Source organism: Nicotiana tomentosiformis, chromosome 2 (genome assembly GCF_000390325.3).
Source record: "Nicotiana tomentosiformis chromosome 2, ASM39032v3, whole genome shotgun sequence".
Lineage (NCBI taxonomy): Eukaryota > Viridiplantae > Streptophyta > Magnoliopsida > Solanales > Solanaceae > Nicotiana > Nicotiana tomentosiformis.
The window spans coordinates 37,377,296-37,395,169 of record NC_090813.1 but is presented as its reverse complement, the minus strand read 5'-3'; the positions used below and the strand labels follow the sequence as shown (position 1 = coordinate 37,395,169).

The window sequence follows — 17,874 nt, the reverse complement described above, 5'->3', positions numbered from 1 at the left end:
GTTAATTAGGGGAAGATGCTCGAACAAGGAAATGTGGGAAACAACGAGAATCACTAAAACCGGTAAAAAATTTCATACAATAGAGGAAGAAGAAGATGCAGAGTTTGCTGAGTATAAGAAAATTCGTAAATCTTAAGATGTTACACACACACCACTATTTATAAGAATGCACGCATCGAAACCAAGAAACTGACCATCATTGCGTGACACTGTAACCGAAGTGGCATGCTCTGGTGGGAAGCAAGCGCAATACGAAGCAATGTCTAGGGAATTTGTGCCATAATGACGTCAGCTGCCATGACGTCAGCTGCCATGACGTCACCTCGATTTGCGACCCCATAACTTACGGTTCACAATGGCACACGCTGCTTACTCGCCCCTAGTCACTATGGCTTATCCATCTCGTCTAAACACTTCGGTCACGTTACACAGAGTCCGCTCATCAAAGCCTTTTGGTGTTGGCCTTAATAAGCGGAGGGACTAACTGTATAAGCCAAAATCCGCTCTAAGGATATTTAGCGTAATATGGCATTGAGAAAAGAGTCGGTCGAGGTCGCCCAAGGTGCATCAAAGTCATTGGCCGAGGTGCCGACGAGAGCCGTGGTCGAGATGTCAACAAAGGTCGAGGTCGAGGTTGACTATTGATGATAGGAGCTGTAACGGCTAATTTGTAAGGATAGAGTATTAAAAGGGAATATTCTAATGGATATTCTCTTTATTTGTATTATTAGGGTTTTTTAGGAAAATACCCCATATATATAAAAAGAAGAGACAATGATAGGGGCATGATATATTCATTTGATAATAACACTTTTAAGAATAAGATTCTCTCTCTCATATAAAAATACAAAGATTACATTTTGATAAAGATTCTTGCTCATATTATTTCCTCCTCTCTACCAAATCCGAAGATTGTTCATACAAATCTTGGACCTTTCTGTCACTCATCATTGTGAGGAGAAATATTTGTCCAATCATTCCATTATTGGGTGAATCATTCTCGTTATTTACTTAAATATCATCTATTGCCATTTATGGTTAGTTATATCTCCATTAATGTTTATGCTTTAAGAATATGTTACACTTATCGCCATCCATCATTTACGGGATCTGTCCCCATCTACTGCACGTTTTCGAGATTAGCATCTAGAGTTGTTATCCCTAACTAGATTTAATCCAGTATTACATAAATTTAATAGTTTAACCGGAAGTCACATTTTTTGGTCAAACAAATATGCCTGCCAAAACAAAGATTTAACTTACATTAAGACTTGCTAGAATTATAGAGCATTAAACAATGTCTCACAGAGTTAGGCATGGAAATAGCATTATCCTCATACTTACTAACTTATCTTAAGAGGAAGGCCCGCACGCATAAGATCATATATAGGATAGTTTTCGCTGCAAAAAATCTCACAAGCGAATAATACCACTACTAAGTACTAAGTTTAGGAGGAGGCAAATAAATGTGCAGAAGTATTGCAGATTTATAGTAGTTTATAAATATATGGCTGAATACATAGGCAGCCCCTTAAACTTGCACCTTTTTCCGCTTACTTATACCAAGACTTGTACCTATTAGACACCTAATGTTGTAAAAAATATGTCTTTTAAACAGTTTTTGCTGATGTGTAAAAACGTGTGGTTCTCACTTCTTCCTAAAGTGTAAAAGCATTAATTTAACACTATCCTACCGGAAACTCAAGTTCTTGCAGAAAAATAAAAATCCAACGATCATCTTTTTTAGCCTACATTCTTCTCTTCTCTGGCTATATCGACCAAGTCAACTATTTTTTTCCTTTTTGTTCAGATCTAGTTGCCGCTACCACCACCTCAGTCGAAAAGCTTGTTCCTTTTTACCGCGTTAATTTATGCAATTGTCTGAGTCTATGCCAAATTGGGCGGCCATGGTTTTTCCCTTCCAGAATTTGATGGTGATAACCATGTTGAGTTGGTACCAATTGGAATATTTGGCTTCAAATACATCAGTCAACGCCAACCACTATGGAAAATCCACAAAACATAACCTTGTTCCTCACCTTCTCTTTTTCTTCAACAAAACAGAGCCTTGTTTTCCTCGCCTCTCTTTCTTCAACTAAAACAACTTACTCAATTTTGAGTTCTCTAGTAGACCACTTCCCCAATTCTTGAGGAATTGAAGTATGTAGGCTTCTCTTCTTCAACGGCCAGTTGAGGACTGGTGGTGTATAACCTTAAGCATAATGTGGCAAATTATACAACTCCATGAATGTGTGTCTGTTATTTGCTTTGATCGATAAAAGAAGAGATCTAGTGTGTTTAGGACTCTGATTGTTTCGGTTTTATTTTTTATATATCTTTTCTTTGTTTGCTTTTTTATATATCTTTTCTTTGTTTGCTGACATGTAATATTTGTATTGGTTCTGGTTGTTAGGTCAGAAGAGAGTGATATGCACGCACTTCATTTAGTTTGGAATTGTCATATTTGTGTTTAAATAACACATTTTGATAGAGATAAAGTGCTTAACATGTACAAGCGTTAGTATAAGTGTCTAAGTAGAAAAAAAGGTGCAAGTTTTAGGGGTTGATTATGTATTTAGCCTAAATATATTAAAGACGGGTTCAAGGTATGCGTTTTTCCTTTACTTAAAATACCCCTACCATCTCATTAAAATAGTGACTTTAAGGGGCATTTTCGTATTTCACCTAAATTCCCAATTTCCCCTAAATTTTATCTCTAAGATCAATATCTGATTTCTTCCACCCTGTAGTTCCACCATGCTCCTTACTCCCCCACCGTCTCTCCCGGAGAATAATACCCATTTCTTTAACTGAGTATCTTTTTAGCTGTCTGGAGAAAAGTTTCTTTCTAGATGGACCGTAAATCATGTATTTATATTGAAGTAAAATGATATCAGAAATTCCTTAGTCAGTCAATCAACACTTTTTTTGCTACTTCCTCTTCTTTTCATTACTGGAAAAAAAAATTAAAATCAAACTCTATTACTAACCATTTGATTGCGACATTTGATGTCATTATTTTTTAAGGCTTTGGAACCAAGCCAAAAGCACTAGATTGTTTGAGTTTTAAAGATCATTATTGATTAACCCCATTCAATTACTGCTTCTCGGATCTGTGTGTGGAAAAGGAAAGAAGGCACTAGAAGGGGACAGAGAAAAGGGAAGGGAATCTGATAAGGGAGAAGATGGATCATGGAGTGGGTTTAGTTCCTGAGGAGAAAAGACAAAAATACCCATTATATTAATGTGTTGCCAATGTATTGTTAAGGGTATTACAGTGAATAAAAAAGTGGTTACAATGTTTAGTAAGACCCATTAAAGACGAATTAAATATATTAATTCTGTTACAATTAAACTAACAGAATTAAGTGTTTCTTCTAGTATTAGATTTAACTCATGCATTACAACTCCACACGTGGATTGCACTTACAAAATTACGGATCCATTTAAAGGAAGAACATCTGAAAGTTGTACAGCTAGTATTATAAACTATTCAGTATATATATACAAAGGTCTACCTTTTCACGTCGACACAAAAAAGAGAGAACCATTTGTAAGAAAATGACAAGGACCAAAAAAAGAAAGAAACGAAAGTGATAAAGATAATTGTCAAAAATGTAATTTATACCTCATGTTCACATACACATAATTTCCTAAGTAAAATATAGAGAGAATGTTATAATATATACCAAGGCAAATCTAATCCACAGTCCAATTCGCCATTGTTGGGTTGAAAATCTAGCCTTATTCTTGATCAAGATTTGTGCAACTTGCAGTACATATTGTTGGAATACAACAAAGAGAATGGAAATTCACGTCAATTATTGTTCTAATTTTTAAAAATATAAACATAAAATCGTTCTGACTCAAAGTTCATCTTGTACATATATGCCCACAATGAGAGTGACAAACTCACATTACCTTTCGAGTCAGAGTTGTTTATATAGTTTCGTACTTTATGTTGCATTTAGTAATCGGAGAAGGTCCAAATATATCCCTGCACTTTCGAAAATGGTCTAAGAATACCTCTCGTTATACTATTGGGTTATCTATACCCCTACAGTCATACTTTGAGTTCAAATATACCCATCATTTAAACGGAGGGACACATGTCATCGTCCTATTGGTCAATTCTAAATATTTATTAATTAATTAAAAATACTCATTATCCATATCCGAAAAGCAATTTTATAAAGCAATTTTTTTTTTGTAAAAACTGAAAAAAACTTAATCTTTTTTACTAAAAACTAAAAAAAACGAAAATATTTTTTTTTTCAGTTTTTACAAAAAAGCTGAAAAATACTTTCTAAAACAATTTTTTTGTAAAAACTGAAAAATAAAACTGAAAAATAATTTTCTAAAGTAATTAAAATTTTTTTTTTTACTAAAAACGAAAAAATCAAAAATATTTTTTACCAGTTTTTAGAAAAATATTGCTTTAAAAAAAATTGAAAAATAATTTCTAAAGCAATTTCTTTTGTAAAAAGGAAAAAACAAAAACTGAAAAGCAATTTTCTAAAGCAATATTTTTGTAAAAACTGAAAAACAAATATTTTCTTTTTTTCAGTTTTTAGTTTAAAAAAATTCAGTTTTTTTCAGTTTTTAATTGTTTTAGAAAATTATTTTTCAGTTCTTTTTTCAGGTTTTACAAAAATATTGTTTTAAAAAATATTTTTCAATTTTTTTGTAAAAAATGAAAAAAGAAATATTTTCATTTTTTCAGTTTTTAGTAAAAAAAGTTCAATTTTTTCCAGTTTTTACAAAAAAAAACTGCTTTAGAAAATTATTTTTCGGGTATGTGTAATAGATTTTTTTAATTAATTAGGAGATATTTAGAATTGACCAACAGGACGACAACACGTGTCCCTCCGTTTAAATGAAGGGTATATTTGAACCCAAAGTATGACTGCAGGGGTATAGATAACCCAATAGTATAACGAGGATATTCTTAAACCATTTTCGAAAATACATGGGTATATTTGGACCTTCTCCGTTTAGTAATTTAACTTTTTGAATTTGTTTCTAACTGAAATCTAGGTTTTGGATATATTTCATTTTTAAAGTACCATATAGTATAGGACTAGAGATTGCAACCATATATATAAGATAACCAGACGTTGTATACTGAAACATTAACATGGTTTCAATTTGATATATGATCTATTAAAGGAAAAAGAATTTCAAGAATTCCCAAGAAGACATGGAAGCTATGCGTCAAAAAGTAAATTAAATGTCGCAAGAATTTCAAGCAACTCAGGCTTTGATCTAAAAATTGTTAAAAAAGAAAAGCAAGAAAGGAGCTTCAATGGAGTGTCGGAGACTGTTCTGAATAGACTATTTGAATGTTTTAGAGTTGAAGTTAGAGACATGTGTAATTTGTGTTGTTTGATTAGTTGGTTGAATTGTTATAAATATTATTGGTTGAATTGTTATAAATATTATTGTTCGTATTGTAGTAAATATTGGATTTGGATTGTTATATTAGGTTTTTATTTGATTAACTGTTTTAATTGGTAGGTGGTGTAATTTGAAATACAGCAGAATCCTGCTTAAAAATGCCCAGATTTGCTACTGAATCAGTCGCAAATTTCACCAGGAATTACCCAGATTTGCGACTGATTCAGTCGCAAATTGAAAATTTCTAACAAAATTTAATTAGGATTTGCGACTGAATCAGTCGCAAATGGAGAAATACCGATATTTTTAATTAATTAATAATTAATATTTACGACTGTTTCAGTCGGAGTAATTAATTAAAAATTAATTTTTTTTAAATTTCCGACGGAATCATTCGAAACTTTTAATTTATATTTATTTTTTTAATTCTAGTCAGCGACTAATTCGGTCGCAAATGGCCTGATTTCAAATAGCTCCGTATTTTTTATTTTGCGGCTGAATCCGTCGCAAATTTTTTACTAATTCTGTTGCAAATATATTTCGACCACATGTTTTTCGACCGATACTTTTCAGTCGAAAAATCCATCGAAAAATACGATTTTCAACTGATTTGACGGCCGAAAATTTGTTGTTTTTCAGTAGTGGTTGATTCACTGCTATAATAAGCAAAGATCTGATCATCAATCCACTGAGGCAACTACGTAAACTATCAACCAAAGCTCTAGCTTGTTTAAAGTGATAATTTTTAATCTTTTAGAGTTAATACTGAAGTATCGAGCTTTAAGTGGTCTTTTTTTTTTCAGTTTGTTTATTTTCTCCTCGTCTTTTCAGGGTAAGGGTAAGGCTGCGTACATTCTGCACTCACTTGTGAGATTACACTAAATTTTTTTGTTTGTTTGTTTGTTTATTTCAATTTTACCTTTTGGTGCGGAAAAACTTTGTATTAGAATTTCCGATGAAACGTCAGAAATCAGAACATCATTCACCTCAAAAGATGAGGATATTTATAGTTAATGAATAAAATAAGTTTTAGGCAATAAATACATTACCAAATAGCATCTCAAAATGTACATGTACCTAGAATTAACAATCTAGATATACTTCCTCTGCACGAACTTTCTCAGGACTCATGATTTTCGAGCTTAACAACAACAACAACAACCGAATAAGTGGAGTTTGGGGAGGGTAGTATATATGCGGATTTTTAGTTTAGATTTTTTATTTTTCAGTTTACATGTTTGAAATTTTACGAGTTCCAAAGTTATGAGTTCGGAGGTTTATGTGTTTGGAAGTTTGCGGGTTTAGAAATTATAGAGTTTACGAGTTTGAAAGTTTAGCAGTTCAGAAGTTTATGAAATTTGTGGGTTCGGATGGTTGTTGGTTCGAAAGTTTATGGCTTCGTGTTTATTGTATCTAAATTATTTATGAATACTTTTGATTTTGCTTAATTTGCGTACCAAACACCGAAAAATGAGTAAGATTACTACTTATTTTTCAAGAAAATATTTTCTTGGAAAATATTTTACATTATACAAGACACACCCTTTGTCTCCTATTTGGCGAAGACAAACAAATAAACACCATGTTACTGTGGATAACACCTTTTCTATTTCAAGTATCAGGTTCTTCTGAGTAAGATGGAGTTCAGTAAGGTTATGCGAGTTAGGTCCACAAATCGAGTCTCGTACTCGGTAACCGTCATACTACCCTGTTGGAGAAACTCAAACTGCCTGCGGTACTTCTATCTCAGGGTGACATGAATGAACTTATCGAGAAATAGCTGTGAGAACTGATCTCAGGTAGGTGCAGGTGACCCAGCTGGTCTAGTCAACATATAATCTCTCCACCATCTCTGGGTGGAACCAGTCATCTGAAATGCTGCAAAATTGATCCCATTAGTCTCAACTATACCCATGTTGTGCAATACCTCGTGACAACGGTCTAGAAAGTCCTGTGGGTCCTCAGAAGATGCACCACTGAAACGTATAGGAAAGAGCTTGGTGCACTTATCCAACCTCAACATAGCCTCAGAAGACAAAAGAGGCCTATCACCGGCCTGTGCCGCAACAACCGGCTAAACTACCCCAACTGACGGGGCTGCTGGGGTCTGATACTGGGGAGCCACCTGCTCCAGGATATGAGTAGGGGGAGTGTGTGCTCCTCCCACAGCCCGAGAGACGGCTGGTGCCATCGGAAAGGTACCGGTCTGGGCCACACTCTCCATAAGGCCCACTAAATGGACTAGAGCATCCTGAAGTACTAGAGTGGCTATCAACTCCTCCGGAATCTAAGCTGGTCCAACAGGAACAATCTGAGCTGGAACCTCCTCCTCAAAATTCACCTAAGGCTCTACTGCGGGTGTTGCTGCTCGAGCTCTAGACTGAGCTCTGCCTCGGCCTCGACCTCTGGCGTGACCTCGGCCTCGACCTCTGTCCCCAGTCGTACAGGGGGCTCTGGCTCCTCTCTGGCGGTAGACGCAGTGAGCGTTCTCGCCATCTGCGAGAGAACGAGAATAGAAGGGTTCAATCATCAATGATAAAATTAAATCGCACGACACAGTAAGAAAGAAGTGACATTTTTCCTAAACTTCATAGCCTCTAGAAGATAAGTACAGGCATCTTTGTACCGATCCTCCAGACTCTTCTAAGCTTGCTCGTGACTCGTGAGACCTAGGCAACCTAGTGCTCTGATACCAACTTGTCACGATCCGAAATTTCCACCCTCGGGACTGTGATGGCGCCTAATATTTTACTTGCTAGGCAAGCCAATGTTAGAATAGTTTTAAACTATTTTCAATAAATCAAATTAACTGATGCCAATTAAACTGAAATAAAGTGCGAAAAGTCACAACAACCAAAATATCTAAATACAACCCACAAGTGCACGAGCGACTAGAATAATACATATAATGGTCTGAATAAAAGTAAACTGTCTGGAAAGAAGTAAAACAGCTAGGATAAAGTATAAGGGGACTTCAGGGCTGCGGACGCCGAGCAACTGTACCTCAAGTCTCTGTCAAATATTTGATCCGAACTATCTACTGACTGACACTGGAACCGACTTCAAATTCTGCACAAGAAGTGCAGAGTGTAGTATGAGTACAACAGATCTCATGTACTCTGTAAGTGTCGAGTCTAACCTCGACGAAGTAGTGACGGGGCTAAGGCGGGTCATTTACAATAACCTATATGCAGTACAATAATAATGACAGGAAAGGAAATACGAGGAAATAAAGTTGTTAACTCTTGACAATAACCTCAATCCTCGGAAACTTGTAAAACCAGAAATACAGATTCTCATAATCTCGTATGAAAACACTGAAGCCAATGCAATACAACAAGTAATATTAAAACACATAAATTGTTGCGGCGCGCAACCCGATCCTACCGTTCAAACACAATCCTCCCTTATTCCTCCATGTAAATGTCAATAATAACAAGTAAAATATATGTTGCGGCGTGCAACCCGATCCCACCATATAATCAGAATCAATATCATAATCCTCCCTTATTTCACCATATCAAATCCTCCCTTACTTTATCTGTTGCGGCGTGCAACCCGATCCCACCATATCAATATAAATCCTCTCTTATTCCACCTATTGCAACGTGCAACCTGATCCATAAACTCAAATCAATAAATGGAATCAATTCAACAACCCGAATCACAAGAATCTCAACGATTAACGAATATGAGAGCAGAACCATAAGGGAAAATCTCGTATCAAATCAAGAATTTCTAAAATTAATACTAAGCAGCAAGACAAGTCAGTTAAATGACAACAAAAGGGTACAAGTAAGTCAATTAAGGCAAGTAGCAATTAAATCATGGGAGCATGGGAGAAACTAACATTTTGATACGAGAATAATAAATGGCAAGTAGCAAATTAAGGCATGGGAAGCATATAAAGTATGTAACAGTTAAGACATGGAATAAAATATTTAATAAAATACTAAAAAGCACGAAAATAGTATTTTGACGGCGTATATATACTCGTCACCTCATATATACGCCGCTACACATGAATTTCACATAGCACATAGCTCAAGGGTTCCTAATTCCCTCAAATCAAGGTTAAACCCAACACTTACCTCGCTCCACAAGCAAAGCAAAGCTACCGGGGCCATTGCTCTAAAATCCGCCTACAAACAACTCGAATCTAACCAAAATCGACTTCACTATCTTGCTTCCTACTGAGAGAGAGAGAGAGAGAGAGAGAGAGAGAGAGAGAGAGAGAGAGAGAGATAGAGAGAGAGAGAGAGAGAGAGAGAGAGAGAGAGAGAGGAGATTTATTGATGGGCTCACTTTCACTCTCAAGCTACAGATGGCCAAGGAGACCAGGAGTGATATTTCCTTTCAGACGGCTGTTGATATTGCCAGATGGATCGAGTTGGTTCATTCTTAGGAAAGAGGCCCCACCATTCCGGTAGTTTCAGTGGTGCCTCATTTGGAGGCAGGGGTACTTTTGGTAGAGGCCATCCTCCCAGGCCATTTCATTCAGTGCTTCAGCATCTGACAGTGCTTCAGGGAGTCGTGGTCCCTATGTGCCTCATTCTGGACAGCTAGCCTACAGTGCACCATCAGCTCCTATCAGTGCACCTCCGATTTAGAGCTATCACCATGGTTATTCGGCCCGTTCAGGTCAGCTTCATCTTCAGCAGCCACATCAGTGTGGTGGTATCAGTCATATCAGGAGGTTATGTTTGAGATTATTGGGCGTCACGCTACAATAGAGTTCTCGTGTCATGATTCCAGCACCGGTTACTCCACCACCCGCTCAGCCAGCTAGAGTCAGGGGTAAGGCATCCAGAGGTGGAGGTCAGGCCGTTAGAGGTGGAGGTCAGGCCGCTAGAGGTGGAGGCCAGCAGCTAGAGATCGTCCCAGAGATGTAGTTCAGAGTGGTGGGGCCCAGCCCCTATGTTATGCTTTCCCAGCTAGGCATGAGGCCGAGTCATCTGACACCGTTATCACAGGTATTATTCCCGTTTGCCATAGAGATGCTTCAGTTCTATTTGATCCGGGATCTACTTATTCCTATGTGTTATCCTATTTTGCTTCATATCTGGTTGTGCCTCGTGATTCTTTGAGTGCTCCCGTGTATGTGTCCACGCTTGTGGGAGATTTTATTGTTGTAGATCATGTCTATCGCTCGTGTGTGATTACTATTAGGAGTCTTGAGACTAGTATAGATCTTCTACTTCTTGATATGGTAGATTTTAATGTTATCTTGGGTATGGATTGGCTGTAACCTTATCATGCTATATTGGACTCTCACGCCAAGACGGTAACCTTATCCATGCCGTGGTTGCCTCTATTAGGACTCATGGCCACTCTACCAGCAGAGTTATTTCTTATGTGAAGGCTCAACGTATGGTCGAGAAGGGATGTCTAGCTTATTTGGCATATGTTCGTGATTTTAGTGCGGAGGTTCCTTCCATGGATTCAGTACCATTTGTTCGTGAGTTTCCAGAAGTGTTTCCTGCAGATCTGCCAGGGATGCCACCCGTAAGAGATATTGACTTCTGTATTGATTTGGCTCCGGGCACTCAGCCCATTTCTATTCCGCTATACCGTATGGCCCTGCCGGAGGTGAAGGAATTTAAGGAGCAATTGCAAAATTTGCTTGATAAGGGCTTCATTAGACCTAGTGTCTCACCCTGGGGTACGCCCGTGTTGTTCGTGAAGAAGTAGGATGGATCGATGAGGATGTGTATAGGCTATCGGCAATTGAACAAAGTCACTATCAAGAACAAGTATCCGCTGCCGAGGATTGATGATTTATTTGATCAGCTTCAGGGTGCCAAAGTGTTTTCGAAGATTGATTTGAGGCCTGTCTACCATCAGTTGAAGATTAGGGCATCTGATGTCCCTAAGATGGCTTTTCAGACTCGATATGGACATTATGAGTTCTTAGTGATGTCATTTGGGTTGACAAATGCCCCAACAACATTTATGGATTTGATGAATTGGGTGTTCTAGCCCTACTCGGATTCTTTTGTGATTGTATTCATTGATGATATCTTGATCTACTCCCGCTGTTGAGTGGAGCATGAACAACATCTTCAGATTGTACTCCAGTCTCTGAGAGATAGCTAGTTATATGCCAAGTTTTTAAAGTGTGAGTTTTGGTTAGACTCATTCGCCTTTTTTGGGCATGTTGTATCGGCAGAGGGCATAAATGTGGATCCTAAGAATATTGAGGAAGTTCAGAACTGGCCTAAACATACTTCAGCTACCGAGATCCAGAGTTTCTTGGGTTTGGCGTGTTATTATCGCCGGTTCGTAGAGGGGTTTTCATCCGTAGCAGCCCCAATGACTAGAAATACCCAGAAGGGTGCCCTATTCAGATGATTGGATGAGTATGAGTTGAGCTTTCATAAGCTCAAGACTACTTTGACTAGGGCGCCAGTGTTGGTGTTGCCCACAGGTTCAGGATCCTACACGGTGTATTGTGATGCATCTCGTATTGGGCTCGGTATTGATGCAGGAAGGCAGAGTGATTGCATACGTGTCACGTAAGTTGAAGGTTCACGAGAAGAATTACCATGTTCATGACTTATAGTTGGCGGCCATTGTTCATGCGCTGAAGATTTGGAGGCACTATCTTTACAGCGTGTCGTATGAGGTATTCACGGATCATCGGAGTCTATAGTATTTGTTCAAACAAAAGGATATCAACTTGAGGCAGATGAGGTGGTTGGAGCTAATGTGGTGGCCGATACCTTGAGTAGAAAGGCAGTGAGTATGGGTAGCCTTTTGTATATCCAGTTGGTGAGAGGCCGCTTGCAGCAGATGTTCAGGCTTTGGCCAATCAGTTTGTGTGGTTAGATGTTTCAGAGCCCAGTTGAGTGCTAGCTTGCACATTCGCTCGGTCTTCTTTGTATGAACGCATCAGAGAGCGTCAATATGATGATCCCCATTTGCTTATCTTTAAGGACATGGTGCGGCATGGTGGTGCTAAGCAGGTAACTGTTGGAAACGATGGGGTTTTGAGGATGCAGGGTCGTATTTGTGTGCCTAATGTGGATGGGCTTCGTGAGTTTATTCTTGAGGAGGCCCATAGTTTCCGGTATTCTATTCATCCGGGGGCCGCCAAGATGTATCAGGACTTGCGGCAGCATTATTGGTGGAGGAGGATGAAGAAGGATATATTTACATATGTAGCTCGATGTCTAAATTGTCAGTAAGTAAAGTAAGAGCATCAGAGATATGGTGGTTTGCTTCAGAGGTTAAAGATTCCTGAGTGGAAGTGGGAGCGTATCACTATGGATTTTGTTGTTGGACTCCCACAGACTCAGAAGAAGTTCGATGTGGTATGGGTCATTGTGGATAGGTTGACCAAGTCGGCACATTTTATTCCAGTGGCAGTTGTCACACCTCCTTTTTAAAATTAGGTGCTCACAGCAGTTACCTATTCTTCAGAGCGGTTAGCTGAGATCTACATTCGCGAGATCGTCTGTCTTCATGGTGTGCCTATGTCTATCATTTTTGATCGAGGTACGCAGTTCACCTCGCACTTCTGAAGGACCGTACAATGTGAGTTGGGCATACATGTTGAGTTGAGCACAACATTTCATCCCTAGATGGACGGACAATCCGAGCGCACTATTCAGATATTGGAGGATATGTTTCGCGCTTGCATTATGGATTTCGGGGTGTCACACCTCCTTTTTTCCGAGGGATAGGAAATAGGGAGTTTTTCCGGTTAAAGTGATATTTTTCGAAATGAGATTATTTGTTTAATTCAGAGTCGGCACTTGGGATAACTATTATGGTATCCCAAGTCGCCGGTTTACTTTAAAATCCCAAATAGAGTAAATTGACTCTATTTTTATGGTCCGTCAACACAAAAGACCGGGTAAAGAATTCTGTTAACCCGAGAGAAGGTGTGAGGCACTCCCGAGTTTCGTGGTTCTAGCACAGTCGCTTAACTATTAAAATTAGGTGCTCACAGCAGTTACCTATTCTTCAGAGCGGTTAGCTGAGATCTACATTCGCGAGATCGTCTGTCTTCATGGTGTGCCTATGTCTATCATTTTTGATCGAGGTACGCAGTTCACCTCGCACTTCTGAAGGACCGTACAATGTGAGTTGGGCATACATGTTGAGTTGAGCACAACATTTCATCCCTAGATGGACGGACAATCCGAACGCACTATTCAGATATTGGAGGATATGTTTCGCGCTTGCATTATGGATTTCGGGGTGTCACACCTCCTTTTTTCCGAGGGATAGGAAATAGGGAGTTTTTCCAGTTAAAGTGATATTTTTCGAAATGAGATTATTTGTTTAATTCAGAGTCGGCACTTGGGATAACTATTATGGTATCCCAAGTCGCCGGTTTACTTTAAAATCCCAAATAGAGTAAATTAACTCTATTTTTATGGTCCGTCAACACAGAAGACCGGGTAAAGAATTCTGTTAACCCGAGAGAAGGTGTGAGGCACTCCCGAGTTTCATGGTTCTAGCACAGTCGCTTAACTATTAATAATTGGCCTAATTATCTGATTTATTATATGTTTAAATCTTATTGTGCATTTTTAACTTTCTAACCACTTTTTAATTATTTCAATTGCTTTTAGTATTTATGGGATTTATTTGAACAAGTTGCGATATCGCGCACTCGTTTATTTTTGTTCATATTGTGAATCGCGTCACATGAAATGCGCCAACGATTTACAACATGTGTTATTATTGTTTGAAGTTGAGGTCATGTCGCGTGAAACGCGCACTTGAGTTGGAGTTTATATATCGTGACCATGCCACGGGAACCATACCCATGATCAATATGGTTTAATATTCGTCCCTAAAGCAAAATATGATGCTATGATATTATTCAATTTGGCCCTACGATTTGAGATTTTGATGAAGGTTATGGACTTTTGAACCATTGTTGACAAGAAAGGGTATGCATTGAGAAGTAGGTTGATAACGTTGATCAAAGAAATTTTGATATTTATTATAAACTCAACCATTCAAAAGAAAACCAGTAGCTTTACTTCTCCTAACAAATAGACTTAGCCCAAAGCCTAACATATTCTTTCAAAAGGAAATCATCAGTAAACAACGAATTTAAAATTGGTGGATGTTGTCGAATTTCTAATTAAACTATAATAATATAAATGATTATTTCGAATCAATTAACAGATAGAGAGCAATACATTGAACCACTAGTCATGATGTAATTGGGCTGACTAGCTAGTAGGCCTGCAGGGGTAAACATGTCAAACCCTTTTGGGCTTACTTGAATCAAGCCCAAATCTGTAGCTCTCCAAGGTTCAGAGCTTTAAACCAATTCCACTAATCATTAATGCTAACATGAATCTAATTTTGACTAGATAATTCTGCCAATTTTCAGGGAATACATAACTAAAGAGTTAATAATTTTACATTACAGCGAAAACCTAACATGAATGATACAATTACTAAGTTAAAAAAAATATAGTCTTAGGCATTCTATTACATCAACCCTTCACGAGAGTAGCCATTTCTGAGCCATATGCTTCCTTCTCCTTCACACCCTGATTTACAAAAGAATAGCCATTGGGCTAGCTTTGCAAACCAGTCTCATGGCACACAACCACCAATCAAAGAAATAACCAAATTAGACATATTCTTATCACTGCTAATGTCACTTCAAGCACAAACTATTAATTTGAAGAATAGCATGCTAACAGCAGGTGATGAACTACCAATAAGCATTCAATAGTTTGAGTTTTAATCCAACTATACAGTCATACCACAGATTAACAGAAAAAGAATTCCGAGTAACTTCGAAACCTAAAACATGTTGAATCTATAAAGCCAAACATGAAAAAAGCATAACATATTAGCTTTCACTTTAAATTTAAATCATGTTGAATCTATAAAGCCAACACAAACAAATCATAACAACTCAATTTTTTATTTAACTCTAATAGGGAATCATAGTTTTGAACGGCTACATATCTAAAGGCAGAACAACAACAGAAACTTGAATCAGATTAGGTCGGAAAAGAAAGGTGAAATCTAGCAGCGAAAAATAGTGACAGATTCAGCAATTTAAGCCAACAATCCCATAACTCGAAAACCACTTGAAATCCCAGAAAAGGTGAAGCAAAACCAGTAGGAATTGGAAGAACAAAAACACATTTGAATTTTTTTTTTGTTTTCTATATCTAAATTGAAATTTTCAGATTGTTTTCCTAGAGAGAAATCAGTGAGGATGGGAGTGTGTATATTCTGCCGAGAATAGTGCATGTATCTCAATCTGTGTATTCAAATCTCTCCAGATGAGTGTATATATGCTATGTTAAAAATGAGGGAGGGTCTGTCAGGAGAGGGAATAATTCAGCGTGAAATCAGGGGGAATGAGAGATGGGAGGGAATATCTGTGACTAAAAAAATGCCAGCTGCCTATCTACAGTTAATTCTTTATCCTTATCCCCCCTTTTCTTTTATTTTTTTCTTGACTCCTAAATCCTCTAAAGTTTGATCCTTTTTCAAAGCACTCCCTTCTATTCCCTTCTAGAAGTGAGATATTTGCTTGAGTCTGGGCCAAATGCCCTGGCCAATGGCCCAAAGCAAAGCAAATCTGGCCTTAAGGAAAAGCCCACTCGAGAAGACAGAACAAAGTTGCAGAAAACTGAAACTTAATTGTAATTAAGGAATTAGCAAGAATGCACTCAAAGACTGACTAAACATATTTTCAGTTAAGATTAAACATATCTATTAATTAATCTATTTTAACAAACAATCCAAGGTAAAACTCATTAATTAATCCGAAATTAAACAATTAAAAAAAAGAAAAAAAAAAGAAAAAAAGAAAAGGGAAATACCTACTAAGGCAAACGACTGCTAGGACATAAGAATGTCAACTTCAAACCTGCCGACGATAACTTGACCGTATTCTTATAATTTTGGAATGAATCAAAACTAACATCGATCGATTGCACTCATCAAGAGAAATCTGTCAGTGTAGGTTTCGAATCAAAACGAGTCAGCTCTTGAGAATGAAACAAGGAAGAGTCAGTTTAAGCTCCTCGTTTTGAAATTTTAGATCTATTACTGGTCATGCTTAAGACGGATTAAAAGAAAATGGATAAGAGATTTGGATTGAGGAAGAGTTGGGGAGTATCTAGTGAAAAGTTGAGACCAAATGGTGGTTGGCCGCCGGCGGAAGATAGGTTTGGGAGTAGTGGCGGCTAGGTTTTAGGGGTCTTTGAGAGATGAAGGAAAGAGATGAGTTTGAGAGGTCTTTGGGGGGGGGGGAGGATTAGGTTCTGGTTCAGACACTTTTAAGGGAAGGGGAGGGTTAGTTCCCAGCTGTTGGATGATGATCAAACCAAGGGCTGAGATCAAAAGGCGCAAAAACGGGGTCGTTTGGGGTGCTTGAAGGTTTGACCGGGTAGGGTAATTGGATTGGGTGAGATTTGTGGGCAAATTTGGGCCACTAAAATTGCTTTTGGCCCAATTCTAAGTAAAATCAAACAAACTCCTTAATTCCTTTCTTTGTTTCTCTTTTTTTTTCCCTTTGATTTTAAATTCTAAACAAATTAATAAAAATCCTAAATTAAATCCTAACTTAAATCTAATTTATAAAATTAAACCTACTTACCTATTTTCTAATAATTAACTAATTTAATTAACTAATAATGCATGCAATGTTACTAATGTATTTTTGTTGTTATTTTCATGTATTAATTCTATAATTAATAAGTAATTAATTTCTAAAAATGCAATTAAACCTAAAATGATATGGAACGAAGATTTGAAGATTTTATGGTTTTTCTATGACTTTAAGATATTAAATATGCACAAAAATTGCGACTAAATGCAAAGAAACAATTAAAAGAAATTCCTAAAAATTCTATAAAAAATCAAAAACAATTAGAAAATTTATTTTTTGTGAATTTTGTAGGAGTATTTTCGTAAGAAAAAAATTACGTGCTCACAACTGCCCCTCTTTGCTCGGAAACATGAAGAGTTTTCGGGCAAAGATAAAGTGAGCAATTACGAGCAATATTTGCCCGTTTGACACTCTATTTGGAAGCATTTTGAAAATGTTTGACCGAACATTGCTTCGGAAGTTGCCTATATATCCTTGACTATAGAGGAATCAGGTCAGTATAGTTCTTGAAGTTTTGATAGCTGGGACTACCGAAAAGCTGTGATTTCACTGATGTTGCTGCTGTTCCTTCTTGCTGAACTCCTTATTACACCGAAATCAAAATGAAAAAGAAACTAAAAAACCCTGTCAGCTATGAGTTACAAGATATTTATCTGTGAGTCTTCTGAAACTTGGTCTTAAGTCTTGGCTGGTTCTTCACGCAGACTCTGATCTGAACCTTGATGCTTGCTAGCTGCAGGTGCTAGTTTATTCTTCTATGACTTCTTCTGATCAAAATAGGACATGCAATGCTCGTGACTTCAATCATGTCTTGAGCAATCTATATACTTTCTTCCGCTTTTGCATTTTGGATTTACTTCTTTCCTTTT

General features: G+C 37.4%; 1 long non-coding RNA gene across 1 annotated transcript; it reads right to left on the bottom strand.

Moving 5' to 3' along the window:
• Nucleotides 1-14,716: 14,716 nt before the first annotated feature.
• Nucleotides 14,717-16,636, bottom strand: LOC138904493 (uncharacterized). Its single transcript, XR_011413445.1, has 2 exons — nt 16,215-16,636; nt 14,717-14,963 (listed from the first exon to the last, which is right to left on the bottom strand). It is a non-coding gene; the product is annotated as an uncharacterized lncRNA (long non-coding RNA).
• Nucleotides 16,637-17,874: the final 1,238 nt, after the last annotated feature.